Consider the following 13,919-nt stretch of genomic DNA (forward strand, 5'->3'; position numbering starts at 1 on the left):
CCCCCCAACCCAGGCTGAGTGTCCACCTGGCAGAGGCCCGAGTCACATGTGAGGCCCCACCCAGCCCCACAGACGAGAGGAAGTCTGCGTCTCACGGATTCAGAATGCCCTGGGCTGCAGCCTCAGGAGACAAGGTCCTGGGGTGCCCAGAGCCCGGCGCAGGGCTCCCCTCCCTGGTCCAGAGCTTCCCGCCTTGCCCCTGGCTCTCCCACCCCACCCCGCCTCCGAATTCGACATCTCAGTGCCACGGTACTGAGCACCACCCCAGTGAGCCTCAGGAAAGCCCTTTCCAGCTGGCGAGACCCACAAGTACAGATGTCGATCACCATGGCAACAACCTGAGAGCCGGGCGGCAGGAAGGAGGTGCTCCGGAGCCACAGTCCTTTTCCTTTGTGCCCTGTGTCCAGCACGGAGCCGGCACTCCGCGAGCATCTGCCAGGCGGACAAATGAGGTGACGCTCCTGTTGGGCTTTGAAGGATGAATAGGAGTTCACCGAGGCGAAGGAGAGAGGCACATCCCCAGAGGAGGGCACGGTGCGAGCCAAGGCCCAGAGGTGGACAGGAGCTCTGTGTGTCCTGCTGCTGTGGGAGAGGTTGAGGCCCCGCAGTCATGAGGAAGAAGAAGTCGGGCGCCGGTCCACTGGGAGCCAATGTGCACGCCGCCCTGCCCTTGGCCTTGCGGGCACCTCTAGTCCTTTGGCCTGCTTCTCCTTCGTCTCCCAGTCCCAGCTGCCGCCTCCAGGGGGCCTCCCTGGCACCGGCTGGTGGCACTTTCTGCCTCCCGCGGCTCCTGCCGCTCAGACGGTACCCGGGACAGCCCGTGTGACCCCCGCCAAGGCTGGATGGCACCCACTGGACCCGTGAAGACAGTGAGGCCCAGGGTGGTGCCAGGGCGACCCACAGCGACAAATCCGGCCGGAGTGGGTCAAGCCGGGGATCCTTTGCCCCAAACCTGAGGCCAACCCCCAGAAAATGGCACAGAACTCCCTCCGGCTGGTTGCCCGCACGGCGACCCCGGCAGACCCTGTGAGTGACACAGCCGGGCGGGCCCCCGTGCTGCCCCTCCCCTCCCCCTGCCCTCCCCCACTCCGGCCCGTGGGCCTCTCTCTCTCTCTCTCTCTCTCTTTTAAATAATTTTTATTTAGGGGCGCCTGGGTGGCGCAGTCGGTTAAGCGTCCGACTTCAGCCAGGTCACGATCTCGCGGTCCGTGAGTTCGAGCCCCGCGTCGGGCTCTGGGCTGATGGCTCAGAGCCTGGAGCCTGTTTCCGATTCTGTGTCTCCCTCTCTCTCTGCCCCTCCCCCGTTCATGCTCTGTCTCTCTCTGTCCCAAAAATAAATAAACGTTGAAAAATAAATAAATAAATAAATAAATAATTTTTATTTATTTATTTTATTTATTTTAACATTTATTCATTTTCGAGAGACAGAGAGAGACAGAGCACCAGTGGGGGAGGGGCAGAGAGAGAGAGGCAGACACAGAATCAGAAGCAGGATCCAGGCTCCGAGCCATCAGCCCAGAGTCCGACGCGGGGCTCAAACCCACGAACCTCGAGAACATGACCTGAGCAGAAGTCAGATGCTTAACGGACTGAGTCACCCAGGTGACCCTGGCCCGTGGGCCTCTCGAAAAGCACCCCCACTCGACCTGCCCCAGCAGCCTGCCCCGCTCTCCCGGGCCCCAGCCTCTCCCCTGGCTAGGGCTGCAATAGACTTTCCAAGGAGACAGCTGGGTCACCCCCTCCCGTGTCCCTCATGGCCTTCGGTCTTGCTGCCCGGTCACTGCCACCCTATGACAGGTCTCCTGCTTGTGTTGCCATTCCGTCTTGTGCCCTCCGGCCGCACTGACCCTTCCAGGCCCCCCGCCTTTGCCCGCATGCCCTGCCAGGAGAGCCTCGCCCAGTGGCCCACCCCTCCTCCTCGTCCCCACAGGGTGCTCTCCCACCACGCCCCCCCCAGGCTGGGCTGGCGGCCAGCATGAGGTGCCCCCATCCTCCCAAGCACATGCAGCTGTCCTGTGCTCTGATCACGGGGCTCGGAGGGCCCTCCTCCCAGCGCCCAGACTCTCCCTGGGGGTGGCACCAGGGCGGGTGGCGGCTGCCCCTCCACCTCACGGGCGAGGGAGAAACAGGGGCCCCTGGCCAGGCCCTCCCCCCACCCCCGCCATGCGCGCTCAGGAAGTCCGGATGGGAGGCTACAGGAGCAGGCGGGATGCCGCGGCCAGAGCGGGCTCCATCATCTCGCATGGCTCTCCCCTGAGGCTGCGTGTCCTCAGGCAAGTTGCTCACCCTTTCTGGGCCTCAGCTGGAGCAGTAGCCACACAGCCTAGAGTGATGGGGGCTCGATAAAGCTCCAGGGGTCTGCTAGCGGGGAAGCCCCAAGCGCCCCTCCTCTGGAAAGCCGCCCGGGTCTCCGTCCGCGGACGAAGGTCGTGGCTCCCTTCTCTTCTCGTGCCCCCAGCACCGGATTCCCCTGTCCGTCCGGCAGAGACTGCCCCATCCTGGAATCAGCCGGGCCAGATGGGGGCCTTTTAGACGGGGCCACGGATGTGTTTTGTGGACAAATTACTCACTCAGTGGAGACGGTGAAGGGCTGGGGAAACCAAGACACAGGGGGTAAAGTGACACCCCTAGGTTCCATGCGGGTGCCCTCATGCCCGATGGTCACCCTGTCCACTCCCAGCCAGTGCCAGCCCCAGGATTCTTGACCACAGCCTGTCCCAACTAGAGGGTTCTCGGCGGCTGGCGGCCGGAGCTGACCTGCCCCTGGGAAGTGCACCCCTGGGGGCTCCATTGTTTGCAGGAAGAGGAGGACGGGCCCCTCCACTTTATTCCCCTGCAAGCCCTGTGCTCAACGCAGAAGCCCCGTGTCCGGCGGGGGCCCGCTCCCAGGAACAGCTGGGCCACTACCCAGGCCTGGGAACAGAGGCGGGACCTGGCCCCGCGGGAGGGCCCCGAGCGGCAGCCAGCTCAGACATCGGGGACCTGCCCGAGGCAGACAGGCAGGCAGGGGCCAGAAGCGTGCCCGCCGGCTCCTGTCCAGTCGTCCACCCCTCCCCTGCGACCTGCCTGTTGACCCGGTGGGCTGGGCTCTGCTGCCCCGAATCACCTTAGTCTCAGGCTCTGGGTACTTCTGCCCTGCCCATCTCCCAGCCAGGAGACGGGGGGCTCGGCAAGGTCAACCCAAGGTCACACAGGGGTGAGTGATGGAGCTGGGGTGGGCCACGTCCACGGTCCCAGGCTGTGGTCTCATCCACCACGCCCTGCTGTCTCTGTGCTGGGAGACGGCCCCCCATTTCCCAGGCAGGGAAACTGAGGCCCGGGGAGGAGCGGCCCCTGAGGTCGCACTGGTCAGGAGGAGCGCTAAGTCGTGGACTCGAGACCAGCCTTCCAGGTGGCGTGCCCTCCCCTGGGTGTGGGTCCATATTCTTCCCCAACCCTCCCGAGCAAGAGGGTTCGTCTGTCTGGCCTGAACCAGGAGGGTACAGCTTCATCTGGGAGGCATTACATCTGGGGGTGATGGCAGCTGCTTAAAGCACTCAAGGGCCGAGGGAGGCGGGGGTCGGGAAGGCTTCCTGGAGGAGGTGATGTGACCACTCACCCAAGTCTTTAAGGATAAAGAGCTGAGATAGGGCAACGAGCAGGGGATAGACACATGTGGTGTCACAGGTGAGGGAGTAGCCCACAGGCACGGGGCCTGGAGGTGAGAGGCCAGTGGGCAGGCCACGAAGGGCCTTGGGGACCCTCGGGTCCTTGTGGAACACGGGGACCAACTGAAGCTTTTAGTGGGCCTGTGATGAGACCAGGTGTGCGTCTTGGAAGTTCATTCTGGCTGCCTTGTGGACAGGAAGGCAGGACAGGAAGCCGGGACAGCCGTGGCAGAGAGCTGGGTGAGGGGGTGAGGGTTTCACCAGGCAGGTGCAGGCCTCTAGAGGGAGCGTCACCTCGGGGCACTCAGGGGAGCCCAGCAGCCACCCACCCCACGCTCCCCAGTCCCGGCCCCAGGACTGGTGCTGTGGGGCCCTCTGGCCTCATTCTCTTCCCCGATGCTCTCTGGGGTCCAATCTCAGAGGTCATTAACGCTGGGAACAGACTTGGCTCTGAAGGAGCCGCTCTCCCAAGTCACCCTACACACAAGGGGACTCGAGAGCAGCCAGCCGCATCCTGTCCCTGACGGTGCTGGCAGGCTTCGGGGACGGCATTTCACCAGGAGAGTACAGGCCAGGGGCTCGCTTCCACTAGGGCCCAGGGAAGCCTCTAGAAGGCCGAGAGCCTCTGGTGTGTTGGGATCACCAGGCAGCAGGGGCAGGAGGGGGGCTTCGGGCAGAGGGAGCAGCAAGGGGCAAAGGTGCAAAGTCCTGGGGCAGGCCCCTTGGAACCTTAGGTGGAGGGAGGTGGCAGGATGAGGCAGGGGAGACTCCGGGGAGTTAGGCTGCAGGCAGGAGGAGATTTACAGTCAGTGTAGATGACGGAGAGAACTCCAGGCAGGGAGGACAGAGGTGTGGAGGCCCCGTGAGGGATTGAGAAGACAAGACAGACACCTGCAAGGCATAGAAGTCGTTGGCGGGGGTGGGGGGGGGGGGTGCGTCAAATGGGGAAGAGTAATCCAGAACCAGGCCTGTCATTGCAGGACAGCTCCCGATCCCTCCCTGAATTTCAGGGACTGTGGGGTGGGCTGTCAGTGACACCAGTGAGCGTTGCAAAGCCCCGCGGGCGCGGGGACGTGGCTTGAGGGCCCGGACGCTTCTGGAAGGAGCTGTCCAGCATCAGTGTGGTTCTCGGGGCCGGGGCCAGGGCCGGGGCCTCAATTCAGGAGGTTGGGCCGATGACAGGAGCTGAGGGTATGAAGTGGCCCCCAGGATGGGCGGGATCGAGGCCCAGGCCAGAGGCATCTTTATCGGGCTTCTGGGTTATGCTTTCACACCCAGCCCGGCCCCAGGCAGGCTGGGAAGGTAAGTCAAGGTGCCTCCGTTGGGGACGGGGACAGGGGGCGCTGTCTAGGCTGTGGCCTGGCACCTGAGGCCTCACGTCCAGCAGTAAGATCCAGACGCCGGGACAGCCGGTGGTCTGCAACTGCCCCCGCCCCCCGCAGGACAATGAGATGTGCACCCGCTCAGCTCTGGCCTCTCGGTCCAGATCGCCTGTGAAGCTGTGTGCAGGGAGGGACCCAGCGTTCCCCACCCCTCAGAGGGGCTTAACCCCTTGATCTGACCCCTGACCTCCAACCAGACCCAGCTTGGGATTTCATGTTGTAATTGACGTTTTCTGGGTGCCTGATCTGTGCTGGGTGTTGCGTGGACAGGAGCTGCGGTGGCGGGGAGGGGGGTGTCCTGGGCACTCGCGTTGGCTGGAGGCCCGAGGGGGCGTGTCAGAAAGAGCTGGGCCTCACACAGCCCTGGGGACATAGCGTAGTGGTGGTGCCGTTTGCCCAAGGGCTGGCCAGTGGCCAGCACCTGGCTGGGGGGACTGGAGACACTCAAGGTCAGGGGAGCAGCGGGGTGGGGAGGTGATGCGGGCAGATTGTTACGGGAACGGCCATCCCTGGAGCCACTGGGCCGAGGGCCTCACTCAACGTCCGGGCGGCATGGCCATGAGAGTCCAAAGGCCAGGCCAAGGTCAGGGCCGGCCAGGGCTGGAAGCCAGGACTCTTCTCCCTTGCTGCACCCTCCTCCCCTACAGCGGGCAGGACTGGGACAGCATGAGGTCGTGATTTTGTACTCTTCTGGGGAAGCCAGCCCCAGGCTGCGTTAGCTGTTGGACCGGGGTCTCGGGTTCAGAGTGAGCCTGGGGACCCCCTCAGCTCTCCAGGGTGGGCGGGAGCTGGCGGGGCAGGTGGTCTGGGGCTCCCTAAACCCCCCCATCTAGCAGAGAGGAACCTGGGAATCCTCCTCTGCCTCCTCCAAGGGACAGCTGCCTGGCAGGACAGCTAGGTAGGAGGCTGGGTGTCTTAGAGCCTGGCCCCTGCGGAGGGGTGACTCCAGGCCACGCTCCCGGGCCTGCCCCGCGGACGATGCTGCCAGGATGCCCACCTGGCAGTTCCACCAGCCTGGCTTTGGGTCGTGGGTCTCACGGGGCTCTGAGGACTGCTGTGTGGGCTCCAGCCCATCGCTGGGGCCCCAGATACTCCACTTTCTTTTTTTTTCTTGTAGGTGACGGGTTTAAAAAGCAAAGGAACTTCGTCGCAAGGCTTGACCTCAGTGGCCACGAGATGTGTTGCCCCCCACACCCGCCTGCCAGAATCATCAGGGTTTATATAGAGGCTTCAACCCGGTTCAGTCGAGTACACAGCTCAGGTGGTCTCAACAACACCTCATTCTCTCGAGGCTGTGTCTTCAAAAAAGGGCTCCCAGGGTGGGAACGGTGGGCAGAGTGTAGATCCCAAGGGCATGGGAGGGGTGAGGAGCCTCCGACTGCCCGGGTCCTGCCGGAGGGACACCCGGGACACACTTCCTCCCGGTGACCTCCCCCAAAAGCAAGCACGAGAATTCTCCGGTTCTTGCAACCTGTGTGTTAACCTGCGACTCCTCCAAGAGGGGGAGGGTGACCGAGCATGGGGGGGAGAGGAGATCAGAAGTTCTGAACAGAAGGAAGGGCCGCAGGTGAGCTCACGGGGACAAGGCCCCCGGCGCCAGCTCAGCCCCTCCCCCCTCCTAGCCCCCCTCTCGGGGCTACCCTCCCTTACCTCCTCCCAGCCCAGCCCCACACCCCGCAGAGGCCCCCCCCCGGGGCCCCTCCCTCCCTGGAGGGGGAGAGCTGCACAGTGCTGGGAGCCGCCACTCAGACCCCAGCTCCGCCAGTCCTAGCTCTGAGCTTCTCTGCCTCAGTTTCCTCGCCTGCGCACGGAGTCACTAGCAGCCTGCCACAGGGCCAGCTGGGGCCAGCTGGGGACTGAGTGTATCGGTTCAGCCCGCTCCGGCCCTCCTCCTCCCTCCTCCCCCCAGGCCTTGCTGGCAGAGCTCTGTCTCCAACGCCCGCCCTGCCACTTGCCCCTGGCCTCGGGTGCCCTGCTCCCTGACGGTCCTCACCTCAGCTCTGTAAGACCCAAGCCTGCCCCCGCCATGCCAAGTGACTGCCAGCCTCCTGCAGGCCCCAGGACTCTGGTTCTGTTGTCCTCACGATGCCTCCCTGACCCCTCCACCTGGAAAGTTGACCCCCTCCCCCAGAGTGACTTTTCTGACCCTGCTCCCCACTGCCCGGATGACCCAGCCTTAGTGCGCTGCCCCCTGGCCTGGCTCCCCTCGGGGTCGCCTTCCTCCTGTCCCTCCTCCTCGCCGTGTGTCCCCTGCATGCAAACCCCCAGCCCTTGAGAGACACTTTCTCCTGCACAACACCAAAGTCTGCGGAGCACTTTAGGCAGCAGTGAGGAATCCAAGGTGGTTTCGGCGGGGGGGGGGGGGGGGGGGGGTGCAGGGGCAGCGCGGTGTCGGGGGGGGGTGGGTCAGGTGGTGACTCAGCTGGGCAAGGAGGTGATGAGAGAGGCACCCGTGAGGAGCCTGGCTGGAGCGGGGGGGGGGGGGGGGGGGCGTGTGCCAGGGCAGTGGGGTGCCAGGCTCCCTCCTGAGGGGTTCTGTGGAGCCAGACAGGGATTGGGGAGCACCAGGAGGGGGACACGACTGGGAAGAGGAGAAGATCTGCCCAGGGCACAGCCCAGAGCCACAGGGGCTCGTGCTTAAGGCCAGAGGCGAGGCCCCAGAACCCAGTGAGGAGGCCCAGAGAGACCAGTGTCTGGAGGGAGGACAGAGAGGGAGGCCCAGAGAGACCAGTGTCTGGAGGGAGGACAGACATGTATGTGGGAGGACTGCGATGTCCCAGAACAGAACAGACGCCCCCGAGACACACTGGGGGCAACAGGGGCCACCCACACCACCTGAGCAGCCTTCTCCCACAGCAGCTTCCCAGGCAGCCAGGGGCCTGGTGATAGGGCTCAGATCAGGGAAGGAAAAAATAAATTCTTTGTGCCACACGAACTGCTGCCCTTTCCCACAAGCCCTTACAATCCTGTCTTTGTTTCCGGTGGAGCAAATGATAGGGAAACCGATGGCTGTTCTGTTCGCATTATGGTTGAGCCTTAAAGACAAGCCCCCCAGGGCTCAGGGGGAAGGACGCCAGGCAGCGAGCTCAGTGGCCACGGGGGAAGGTGGATCACCAGGGAAGGGCATCTCCCCGAAGTCAGGCCTGGAGCAAGCTGCACCTGGGGCCCTCCAGGGGTGGGGACGCTTCCCTGTGCCACTGGAAGATGGAGGTCCCCCAGGGACAGCATTGCGGCTGGCTCTTAGAACGGGCTAGAAACCAAAAAAACACAGGCAAGATGAGGTCAAGATGGAAATAAGCAAACAGAGATGGTCAAAGGTGCTGGCAGCGTCTTCCTGGGAAGCATATCCTACCCGGCTGACCATGGCTTTGCAGAGTTCAAGGTCCCAAGGTCCTCTGATCTGAGCAGACTGTGGGTGAGTAAAGGGCAGGACCAAGCCCAAGCCAGCCGCTCTCTCCAGGCCTGCCTTTGCACACCCCCCCCAAATTTCCACAACACTCAGGGGGGCCCCAGGGAGGAAACGAAACACTCACCCGTGTGCACACACGGAGACGTGAACGCCCACAAATAGGCTCACACACACAGCTGTGAATGCACACCACACGCAAATACGTGCACGTGCACACACACACACAGGGCACACACGTGCATACAGGTGCGTATGCTCACGCACACGGGCTTGCAGGCACACCGATGCATCCGTGCACGTGCTCGAGCACAGAATATACTCACAGACGTGCACGTTTGCACACAGGCGTGCACCACACGCAGTCACGCAGGCAGGCACACACGCATGTACACGCCCTGGGTGGTTTGCGGGGTCCTGAGCTGAGAGGGCCATGTAGCCTCCACCCCCCTGCAGAGTCCCGCAGCCCTCCCCTCTTTTTCTCCCCTGCTGTTGGAGGAGGTAGAGACTGGGCCTCGAGGAGCTCCCAGCTCTGCCCTGGGGGCAGCGGCCGAAGCAGCTGGAGTAGCTCACTCAGGTGCCAAGGGGCCCTTCCCTCCAGGGGCCCTTCCCTCCCGCAGCTGGGGGCTGGCTGTGCCCACCGGGCAAGGTCACACAGCCTGCAGGGGCCAAGTTCTTGTTACTGTTTTGAAGTAAATACCCCTTCCATTATATGTTAACAGAGCAAAATGGCTTTGAGACAGCCAGGGGGTAGAAATTCTGATTCTATCTCTCGTCCACCAGTCGACCAACAGATGATTCGTCATCCAACAAGTGAGCATTCCACGCCTCTGACATCGCAGGACATGGAAGGATCTGACACGGAAGGACACTCCAGGCCTTTCTTGTAAACCGGTCAAATCCAAGGAAAAGCCCTACGCGGACCAAGGCGATGGGGACCTCCTCCTTGCCCTCCCAACCCCCACCACGCGACCAGGGCCTGTGCAAGAAATGGTGCCCTCAGGAAGGGGTGACGGACAGGTGGACGGTGTCCTGCCCGCTGACCCAAGTGGCCAGTCCCTCCGCAGCTACACAGGAGGTTCCAGAAACATTGCCTGTACCTACATCACTTGGCGTTTGCCAGAGGGTGTGGAAACAGCAGTGAGCCAGGAGGCGGGCCTCCCCAGCTGGCCAGTCCTTCCCCGGGCCACTGTCTCGTCACCCGCATAATGGGGGGTGGGAGGGCGGGTTGAACCAGGGCATCTCCCTGGGTCTTGCCAATGCAGCGCCACCCAAGGGGCCTGCCCAGGTGGCGGGAAGTCCTCTGGGAGGTGGGCCCATGGGCTCTGGGGTGCAGACTGGCTTTCCCTCCAGGGTAGCGTATCCACCATTCGGGAGCCACGGCAAGGGAGCCACGGCTCAGTTGGCCGAGCGTCCGACTCTTGATTTCAGCTCAACTCATGATCCCAGGGGCGTGGGATTGAGCCCTGTCCTGTGTAGGGCTCCTTTTGAGCGTGGAGCCTGCTTGGGATTCATTCTCACTCTCTCTCTCTCTCTCTCTCTCTCTCTCTTCCCACCCCCCCCCTTGCTCGTGCTGTCTCTAAAATTAAATTATCAAGAAAATTTAAAAAGAAAAATTGAAAAGAAACACTCGTTTGCTGAATTTAGGTTCAGGATCAAATACCCACACTTACCTGAAAAAACTATTAAATCACCTGTCTCCCCGACCACGCGTGAGGCTAAGATTTTCTTCACAGACATCGCCAGAAACAACACAAGGCAGCAGACAAGACTCAGAAGCTGGTGAGATCCCAGCCACTGCCTATTAAACCAGACGTTCAAGAGCCTTACAAAAATGCTTTAAACAATTGGGGGGGGGCTCTGAAGAATATAATCAGTGTGTAAAAAATGTTTTCAATTTCATATATGCAGGGCTTCTTATTTTTATATGAATTAGTAAATATTTAAAGGGGTTTGGTGTTTTTTTTTTTTTTTTTCATTTTAATTCGAATCCTTGGAAATATCGACGAGGATAGCCCACGTAAGCAAAATGTCTTGGGGTTCTCAATAGCTCTTAAGAGCGCAAAGGAGTCATGAAAACAAAATCTTTGGGAATGTCTGTCCTCCACGACCACAGCGCGGTATTTCGCATCAGGAAGTTAACCCTGATGGGACCCTATCTCAGCCGCGGATCTCTGATTCCACCGAATGTTCCAAAATCTCTTTTACAGCAACTAAAACTCCTGAATGGGAAGTGGGGAGCGAGTGTTTCGTGGGGACAGAGTTTCCGTTGGGAAAGAGGAAAGGAGACAGACCGTGGTAACGTTTGCGCGGCGATATGGAAGTTCATGCCATGGAACCACACACTTAGAAATGGTAAACTTTATCTGATGAATATTTTACCCCAACAAAAAAATGACTATGTAAAAAAATAAAAAGTTTATTCAAACACAGTTGGTGTCATATGTATCACCATAAAAACAGGCAACATTACAGAGCACCTATGTGATAGATTTCATTACAAAATAATATTGCAGTGCTAGAGAGACTCCTGCACAAAATAGCTGGGCCTTGTTAAATCTGAACATGTAGGAGGCAAAATACCAAAAAAAAAAAAAAAAAGGGTAATTTTTTTATACTGTCATTTAAAAAAAAATTTTTTTTTAACGTTTATTCATTTCCTGAGAGAGAGAGAGAGAGAGAGAGAGAGAGAGAGACAGAGTGGGCAGGGGAGGGGCAGGGAGAGAGGGAGACACAGAATCCCAAGCAGACTCCAGGCTCTGAGCTGTTAGCGCAGAGCTCGACACGGGGCTTGAACTCACGAACCGCGAGCTCATGACCTGAGCAAGTTGGATGCTTAACCGACTGAGCCACCCAGGCGCCCCTGTGCTGTTCTTGTTTTTATTAATAACCTCAGCTAAGATCCTAAACCCCAAGAAGCTTCCAGTCTCGCGGAGATAGACTAGTAAACAGGCATGTAGGACCCAGGAAGATCCGCAGAGGCCCTGGGGCTGATGAAACACAGTGGAGAAACAGGGCCCGGAGAGAGGAGATCAGGGAGGCCTTCCTGAAAGAGGTGGTGCTCTCACAAGGAAAAGCTAGTGTGGCACATCGGATTGTGAGTGGGGAGGCTGGGCAGAGACGCGGGGATGTGACCCTGGCCCTCAGGGATGTGGTGAGAGGGTGGGTCAGAGCCTGGCGGCGGGTGGATAAGGGAAGTGAGAAACGAGGGCCCACGTGAAAGGGCTGTGCAGGCGGCTGGGGGAGGAGTCAGGGCCGGGAGCCTTTTGACTGGGCCACGCTGGTCTTCATTGCCTCTGACTCTGGCAGTGACCCTCCGGGGCGGCCTCAGTTCTCCCCGCGAGGAGAGAGAATCACTGAGGGGTGAGGCCGGCGCTGGAGCTCAGACCCAGCACGAGCACGACCTCGGTGCCCTGAACGAAAGGGTGCTAAGGACAGGGAGCCTCTCTCAGGGTGAGCCCCGTGTCACGCACACGGCTGCCTGAATCTTCCTTTCAGGGCCCGTACCCGGCCCCGGGGGGCCCAGTGAGGATTCCACGGGGGGGTCCTGCCCTTTCCCCCAGTCCAGAAAGTTCCAGCTGGACCTTGGGTCCTGCCAAGAGCTACCCCCCGCCCCGCTCTGCCATGGGCCGACCTCTCAGGTTCCCTTCCGGAGGGGGCCGAAGCGACTGGGCAAGGAGGCCCAGGTCTGGGTGGGAACCGGCCTCCTGTTTCCCTAACACCCTGGTGCCCGAGTGAGGACAACCCAGCCCCGGGCTCCCGCTGTGCCGCCCGAGCATGTCCCATCCAGGACCCCCTCCATCTTATGGCAGGATCTATCACCTCCGCTGGTTCCAACAAGAAGCGCTATTTTTGGACCAAAGCAGCGAGCGACTGGGAGACCCACGGGAAGAGCAAAGCTGGACGGCCACAGTGAGTGTCCCCTCCGTGGGATGTGATGGGGACACGACGTGGAGCCGCCCTCCTACTCTGTGTTTGCAGAAGACAGAGGTGGGTGGCTTCCCGCTGACCTGCCTTGGCCCCGGGGGGTGCCAGCAGAAAAAGGAGCTGGTTCCCCAACCAGGCCCCAGGCTCCGATGATCCCAGGCCTGGAGGTCGGTCCTGAACACATTTCCAAAGCACAGAGCACGAGCCACTGATCGTAATTCACGGCAAGCGCTCAGCCCGGATAGTCATGTGTCTGCTCCCCCCCCCCCCCCCCCAGCGAGGCAGGAAAAAATGCCTCCCTCGTGGGCCCTGGCAGCTGGCTCCTGGGGCATGTCCCAGTCACAACCCCAGGCACGACTCAGAGTCCCCAGCTGGCGGGGGACGTTTGAGATCAGCCAGCCCAGCCTCTCAGTTTACAGTCAGGAACGGACGTAGGGCGGTTGTGGCTGTCCAAGGTCACAGAGCCCAGGAGGGGAGTGGTGGGCACAGTGGAAAAAGCAAGGACACGTGAGCCGGGCCGGCGGGCGCTGGGGCCAGGCCCGCGGCTCCCGGGCTGGCGGCTCAGGGCTATGGCTCAGCCCCTCTGTGGCTGCCAACCCTGGGAGCAGGGAGCAGACCACAAGCCTGCAGGCCCACTTGAGGCCGAAGCGCCCTGTGCACAGCGGGCATGTCGTCGATGACCTCACTGGGCAGCCGAGCAAGGAGAGAGCCCGGGCACCTGACCCTCTGTCCAGGAAGGACGGCAGTGAACTGCTTTGCTCCGGATCGACACCACTCTCAAGGTGTAACCCCTGATTAGTGACCACTGCTCCCGCGCCAGGCAAGGCAGGGATGCACCCAGCATAAGGGACAGCCAGGTCCCCGTGCTTAACATCTGAACCAAAAGATACATAAATATCATCGATGATGGAGGCAATGGCGGGCAAGGTTATTTGGATCAATTCTCTCTCTAGAAATAAGTTTTTTTTTTTTTTTAAATTTTTTTTTTTTTCAAGGTTTATTTATTTTTGGGACAGAGAGAGACAGAGCATGAACAGGGGAGGGGCAGAGAGAGAGGGAGATACAGAATCGGAAACAGGTTCCAGGCTCTGAGCCATCAGCCCAGAGCCTGACGCGGGGCTCGAACTCACGGACCGCGAGATCGTGACCTGGCTGAAGTCGGACGCTTAACCGACTGCGCCACCCAGGCGCCCTAGAAATAAGTTTTTAAAAATGTATTAAAAAATGCTGGGGTGTCTGGGTGGCTCAGTCAGTTGAGTGTCCGAGTTCGGCGCAGGTCATGATCTCACCACTTGTGAGTTTGAGTCCCGCGTCGGGCTCTGTGCTGACAGCTCGGAGCCTGGAGCCTGCTTCGGATTCTGTGTGTCTCTCTCTCTGCCCCTACCCCACTCGTGCGCTCTCTCTCTCTCTCTCTGTCTCAAAAATAAACATTAAAAAAAAAAAATTAAAGTGCTTACAAATTATGTTAAAAACCTCTAAAAGTGGCCAAAATAGTGGCACACCTCCAGGCCCAGTTTGGCGTGGGAGGGACAGCAGGCAAGGAGAGAGGTTGCAACA

At 60.4% G+C, this 13,919-nt stretch overlaps 1 long non-coding RNA gene across 1 annotated transcript; it reads left to right on the forward strand.

Moving 5' to 3' along the window:
* Positions 1 to 7,573: 7,573 nt before the first annotated feature.
* Positions 7,574 to 10,867, forward strand: LOC123590728. The gene is made up of 2 exons (XR_006708951.1): positions 7,574 to 9,561; positions 10,646 to 10,867. It is a non-coding gene; the product is annotated as an uncharacterized LOC123590728 (long non-coding RNA).
* The last annotated feature ends 3,052 nt before the right edge of the window (positions 10,868 to 13,919 follow it).

The sequence above is a fragment of the Leopardus geoffroyi genome, chromosome B4, assembly GCF_018350155.1.
Source record: "Leopardus geoffroyi isolate Oge1 chromosome B4, O.geoffroyi_Oge1_pat1.0, whole genome shotgun sequence".
Classification (NCBI taxonomy): Eukaryota; Metazoa; Chordata; class Mammalia; order Carnivora; family Felidae; genus Leopardus; species Leopardus geoffroyi.